At 38.6% G+C, this 7,166-nt stretch overlaps 1 pseudogene; it reads right to left on the bottom strand.

Moving 5' to 3' along the window:
• Window positions 1–5,118: 5,118 nt before the first annotated feature.
• Window positions 5,119–6,951, bottom strand: LOC136625757 (stress-70 protein, mitochondrial pseudogene; annotated as a pseudogene).
• Between the last annotated feature and the right edge of the window lie 215 nt (window positions 6,952–7,166).

The following is a 7,166-nucleotide window of genomic DNA, read 5'->3' as shown; positions in this document are numbered from 1 at the left end:
CTTATATTCCTCCCTCATCGGCTGTCTAACGGCAACTGATAGCTTCTGCAAGCAGGAAAAAAATCCAGGCATGCATTAGGATCGCCTAAATATGTGGACCAAACCCCTCGCTTACCTAGCTTCATTTGTTTACGCATAAAGAAAAAAAGGTTGGATACTTTTTGAACATACATATTTAAAATGTATATTTATTGATACTGACTGGTCCCGTGTGTGAGTTTACTATTCTTCATTTTTATGTTGTTCTGTGACCCTGCTTGTACTTGGTGCCTTATTAGGAGTGTGTACCACAGTGGAACCATCTATACAAGGGACTACTAGTTTTTGTGTCTATTTTTAATTGTTTTTAACTTTAGCTTATGAATTATTATCTAATAACATTGTATTATGTAATTTGTAATCTGGAATTATGAAAACGGTCTGCTTTTTCCTAGTAGTAGCACACCATTTATTCATGGACAGTTTCAAGTATTACATCTATTTCTGCTAAAAAAAAGCAGAGCATTTTATAATCGTGAACAGCCCATTCAAATTTGCCAGAAGCAAACTTTAAAACCTGGCAAATTAGATATGTATTTCTTTAAAGAGGATATGTCACATGCCCTGATGTGTCTCTTTTAGTAACTACATGTATTCCCCATAAAATAGCAATTCTGGAGTATTTTATCAATTCTTAAAACTCTGCTTTCTGCTGTTCACCTATTATTCCTCTTAAAAATGTATATTTAGAAATTGAAAACTCAGTGTTACTGCTTTTCTTGTTGACAAAGAGGTGCGACCCTACATGGTCTGGTACTGTCAGCACTGATTGGACAATGGGAAATGTACTAGGACATCCCAGCTGGTAACAATTTAATTTCCTGGAGGAATAACAGAGGAATGGCACAATACAGGGTTGGAAAAAAGATGATCCAGAATACAAGGATTCAGTAAAACAAACATGTGAGGACACGTGGCAGGTCCTCTTCAGTTGTAATAAAATTAACTCTGTGCACTGTATGTTACCTGGGACATTTGCCTATGTTTTTTTTATTTCAATGGAAATAAGATCATTCTTAATCTTTTTCCCCCAGAAAAGAATATGCACATTTAATAGAAGCATTACAATATAGATATTTTCAGTTTACAGAAATTGAATTTAGGAATAAGACAGGCATCTGATATTATTGACTGATTTGGAAATAGCAATGTTTAAAATTAGTGCTATGCAACGACATAGAATTTCAAAATCGTGTAGTTATTGATTTAATATATACAATGAATTCACTTTAAGTGCACAGCTCAGTATGATAAAGACAGTCTTCTGCCCAGATGACAGTTTTGCTGTAAAGGCAATTTTCAGATTACTTTTTCTATAACAGGATGCTTACATTGTGTTTTTTTAATATTTTTTAAGTAAAACCATTTTAGGGTATTTCAAGTCCAGCTTAACTCAGTAAACTTATTCTAGCAAGAAAAAGTTGTTTACCACATCAGCTATTCAGTATGTTTAGATAGCGGGAATGACTAAACTTTTTTCCTGCTTTCTAATTATTATTCTTACATTTTTTTTTACAATTTAAAGTGCAATTTCATTTTTTACAATGTGGCAGGGCACATTTTTCTGCTGAAAGAAGCCACTGCTATTAGGGGATTTCGCTGCCATGACAAATTAGACTTGGTCTGCAATGTTTAGGTAAGTGATAGATGATAAAGTAACATCTACATAAATACTAGGACTTAAGTTTTCCCAGCAGATCATTACCCAGTGTTAAACACTGCTTTTGTAGGCTTGTCCTATAACCATAAAGCATCCTGATGCTGCCTCTTCTCCAAGTAACAAACACACAACAATTGGATATGCAGAGATGAGTTGTGGCTGGATGAAGTCTTCATGGTGGTCTGGACCAGGTTAGAGAAAAAAAGGGAATAACAACTGAAATTAGAGAAGTGGACATCGATGATCACTGGAAGTAACTGCACTCCAATCAGATTATATGATGACATAGTGACTGTATTATTTAAAGGCATACTACAGCTGAGCCACTGTATCTAAGCCTGCAATGTTACAAACGTTACCTAGTAGAAACATGCAAACAAATTATAAAATAATGTGATGAATGCCAGTTGTGTTATATAGCTGACATCCTCTTACAGTAGCCAGGATTGGAGTATTCTACATCAATTCCTCCAGGCATTTGTATACATCACAAGGCCGAACATACTAAGCATCCCTCAGCCTGCAGACACCCAAATTGCTACATGCAGGAGCATTGCATTGGTGGAAAATACTCATGAACAACTACTTATATATCTACGACATATTTAGGGGAGTGGATGCTTAGTATTATACATAGATAAGGCATACAAAGGGTAGCACACCAACTGATAAACATGGTGCACCACACAGGCTTACAACATATAAATTATGCCACATACGATTCAATCTGGTGGGTTGCCATACAAAATGAAAAGTTCACCACACTGGCACTCTCACCCTGGGTTGCCCCAACATTTAAAGCCAGAATGCTTGCTGCAAAAATAATAATAAATACTGATAAATACAAAATATTGGTTAATACTTTGGCCAAAATATGCAAGCTCGTAACCCATCATCATGGGTCCTCATTTTCGTGCAAATCACTACCCTACCATTATAAACAAACTGGCTGATAAACCCGGCTTCACCAGAGTTAACTTGGTGCAGCTGTTTATCGGTTGTTCACACAGAAAATTTTATGAAGTCGTGGTTACTTAGAGGAACCCAGGAGTAAAATAGTATTTACATAGAGAAAAGTTAGATTCTCATGAAACTGCATGTACCAATGTCCACCCCTCCCACTCTCTTCACTTTTTACACTTAAAGGTAATGCCCTTTTATTCAAATTTACCCCCAGACTAGAGGTTGCAGCCTCTTCTTAGCATTAAAGGCATTATCCATCCCTGCAGTCCATGGCCGCTTCCTTATGTACTTTACAGCCTTTCAGTATATGCACAGAGGGGAGGTAGATTCTCCTCAGTATATACACATAGAGGTAAGGTAGATTCTCCTCAGTATACAAAACATTTCCCTAGGCTTTATGGTTTCTGAGAAAAGAACTATCTTATGTATCTTGAATTTTCACAGTTTTTCATGGTTAGAATTGAATATTTAAGTTGCAACCACTTTAATTTTCCTATTTAGGAGGTAAAGAATGGTTGTGGCAAATTTCCCATTTGAGCGGTACAGATGTGTGTTATTAGTTACATAACATAGGGGGTCAGTTACTTTTGCACTTAGAATTGAATAATAAAGTTGCGTTCCCTTTAATTTTCCAATTTACAATCTAAAAATTGGTTGTGTCAAATTTCACATTTGTGCGGTACAGATGTGTGTTGTTAGTTACATAACATAGGGGGCCACTTAGTTTTGCACTTAGGAAAATTAAAGAGGTTACAGTTTGATTATTCAATTCTATTTAGGACCTAAACAAAGGTGGTGCCAAATTTCAAGTTTGTATGACACTGGGAAGCTAGAAAATTAGATTAGATACATTATAGAGGGGGGCACTTACTTTTGCACTTTGAATTGAATAATCAAATTTTGACCACATTACTTTTCCAATTTAGGACCTAAACAATGGTCATGACAAATTTCACGTTTGTGCGGTAGAGAAGTGCATTTGTTACATTACACAGGGGGTCACTAACTTTTGCTTTTAGAATTGAATAATCAAGTTGTGACTCCTTTACTTTTCCTATTTATGGCCTAAAGAATGCTCGTGCCAAATTTCAAGTTTGTACGACATCAGGAAGCTAGAGAATTAGATTTAGTATTTTACATAGGGGTTTAATTACCTTTGCACTCAGCATTGAATAATCATGTTGTGACCCCTATACTTTTCCTATTTAGGACCTAAAGAATAGTCTTGCAAATTTCAAGTTTGTACGACACCGGGAAGTTACATAACATAGGGGGTCATTTAACCTAACATTTAATATTTGCAACCTAAATCTGAAAATCAAGTCATCTTAATTTTAATAACTGTAACTGAAAAGTGTGAGACTCGTACTTCTAGCTTGCTAAATAGTGAAAACTACTTTAAAATGTTTTAGAAAAAGTAATTAAAAATGGGAATATACATGAAAACATGAACTCAATTAGACAAGTACATCTAAAATTTTGTAAGCATTTAATGCCTTTTAATTTTTAGCGAAGCCTTTGAGAAAAAAACATCAACCAACGTTCAATGATCTATTATCTCAGAAGTTGCAAGAGTGATAACTAGCAGAGGGGGCATCACTATCAAGCAGAAGTTTGTAAGGGATCCTTCACATAGGATGGAATTAATCTGCGTGGACATTTCTGCATCACAATGTTATCCCTACAGGGCTTGAATTCCGCACCTGTTAAAAGTGTCTATTTTAAAACCACAAATTTAAATTCTGCAGTGGAAAAGCTTTCTGCCGCGAAATTAAGGACATCTTGCAAAATTGTTGCTGTGGATTTCTTTTTTTTTTTTAGACACTCAAGTCAGTATTTTATTTGCATTTATGATTAAAGGGGTTGTCCCGCGCCGAAACGTTTTTTTTTTTTTTTCAACAGTCCCCCCGTTCGGCGCGAGACAAACCCGATGCAGGGACTTAAAAAAAAAACCGCACAGCGCTTACCTGAATCCCCGCGCTCTGGTGACTTCTGATGGCCGCCGGGATCTTCTCCATCGGTGGACCGCAGGGCTTCTGTGCGGTCCATTGCTGATTCCAGCCTCCTAATTGGCTGGAATCGGCACGTGACGGGGCGGAGCTACACGGAGCCGCTCTCCGGCACGAGCGGCCCCATTCAGAAAAGAAGAAGACCGGACTGCGCAAGCGCGTCTAATCCGGCGATTAGACGCTGAAAATTAGACGGCACCATGGAGACGAGGACGCTAGCAACGGAACAGGTAAGTGAATAATTTCTGATAACTTCTGTATGGCTCATAATTAATGCACAATGTACATTACAAAGTGCAATAATATGGCCATACAGAAGTGTATAGACCCACTTGCTTTAGCGGGACAACCCCTTTAAGCATAACTTAAGTTTGACTAGCACAATTACTGCCTCAAATATGAGGCATTAAAGTGAAATGTACAATAAACTCCTAAACTTCTATACAGTATAAAAGAGGATTTGAGCCAACAGAGGAAGGAAATGCAATAAAAAAGGTCTACATAGGCCATAGATGCATAATTAAAACAAAATGGAGAATGGATGGGGACAAACAAAAAGAGAAAAAAATGGACATGCATTGAATCAATATGGTAAAGAAATTATATAAAGAGTACTGCCAAAACACAGTAGAACATTTGACATTTGAACATATCTGCTCAGGACATCCCTATGGAAATTGGCTCCCAAGCCACTATTCAACTTGTATTATTCCTTTATTGCTTGCCTTCTTTCTGCTCGTCTTTTGGCTCATCTTTTTGCTCATCTTTTTGCTCACTAGTTCCAGAACCCTCTCTCTCTGATGCCATCTTATATGCAAGTTCAAATAACTTCAGAGATACCTGTTGAAGTGACGACGCAGCATGTTTGATACTTTCACCAGTTTCTGTATCTTTTCTTGCCAATAGCTCTTTCACTTTGCTTATATCGTCTCTAAGCTTGTTGCACTCATCCTCTGGTAGCTGGCTCTTAAATTCTTCCATCTTGGACTCCGTATCATGAATAATGCCCTCTGCACTGTTCACCACTTCAACACGTTCCTTTCGCCTTCTATCTTCCTGTGCATACTTTTCAGCATTTTTCAAAGACTGGATAACAATTTGCTGCTCTCGGCCAGTTCCTTTGTCTTTTGCGGATACATGCACAATTCCATTTGCATCTATGTCAAATGTAACCTCTATCTGAGGAACTCCACGAGGTGCTGGTGGAATTCCTACTAGTGTGAATTGTCCAAGAAGTTTGTTGTCAGCAGCCATTTCTCGTTTGCCTTGGCAGACCTTAATTTCCACTTGGGTTTGTCCATCAGCAGCAGTGGAGAAAACCTGGCCCCTCTTGGTTGGTATAGTGGTGTTTCTGCCGATTAACTTTGTGAAAACTCCACCTAAGGTTTCAATTCCAAGAGACAGGGTGACATCCAACAAAAGCACATCTGTAATATCTCTGGCCAACACTCCACCCTGGATAGCAGCTCCAATGGCAACGGCTTCGTCAGGATTAGCAGCTTTGCTTGGAGCACGGCCAAACAAGTTTTGTACAGTCTACTGAACCTTGGGCATCCTAGTCATCCCACCAACAAGGAGCACTTCTCCAATGTCACTCTTGCTAACTTCAGCATCTTGCATAGCTTTCTGACTTGGTACAATGGTTCTTTTAATCAGATCAGCCACAATTCCCTCAAACTGGGCAAGACTCAGCTTCATATTCAAGTGTTTGGGCCCAGAAGCATCCATGGTAAGGTATGGCAGATTTATATCAGTCTGCACAGAGGACGACAGCTCACATTTGGCCTTTTCAGCAGCTTCCCTAACTCTTTTTAGAGCCATGCTGTCTTTTATTAAATCTACTCCAGTCTCTCTCTTGAACTGCTTTACAATATATTGCAACAAAGCCTGGTCAAAGTCTTCTCCCCCAAGGAAAGTATCACCATTGGTAGATTTCACTTCAAACACGCCTTTCTGAATCTCAAGGATAGAAATATCAAATGTATCGCCTGCAAGATCATAGACTGCAATGACTTTATCATCAGACTTATCCAAACCATAAGCAAGAGCAGCAGCAGTTGGTTCGTTAATAACCCTCAAAACATTCAGCCCAGAAATCTGCCCAGCATCCCTTGTGGCCTGTCTATGAGAGTCATTAAAATATGCAGGAACAGTAATAACTGCGTTTTTTGCCGAATGGCCCAGATAGCTTTCTGCTGTTTCTTTCATCTTCGTAAGTACAAATGCAGTGATCTGACTGGGAGAGTAGAGCTTTCCGTGTGCTTCAACCCAGGCGTCCCTATTGGATGTGTGAACAATCTTGAATAGAAAATTCTGGATATCTTTTTCGACTTCAGTATCATCAAATCGACGGCCAATAAGACGCTTTGTAGCATATAAAGGGTTGTTGGGATTTGTTACTGCCTGGCGTTTCGCAGGCATTCCAACCAAGTGCTCCCCATCTGCGGAAAAGGCAACAACGGAAGGAGTGGTCCTCGCACCTTCTGCATTTTCCA

This window comes from Eleutherodactylus coqui, chromosome 4 (assembly GCF_035609145.1).
Source record: "Eleutherodactylus coqui strain aEleCoq1 chromosome 4, aEleCoq1.hap1, whole genome shotgun sequence".
Lineage (NCBI taxonomy): Eukaryota > Metazoa > Chordata > Amphibia > Anura > Eleutherodactylidae > Eleutherodactylus > Eleutherodactylus coqui.
Note: the sequence above shows the minus strand (reverse complement) of the source record. Positions and strands in the feature narration are given on the sequence as shown.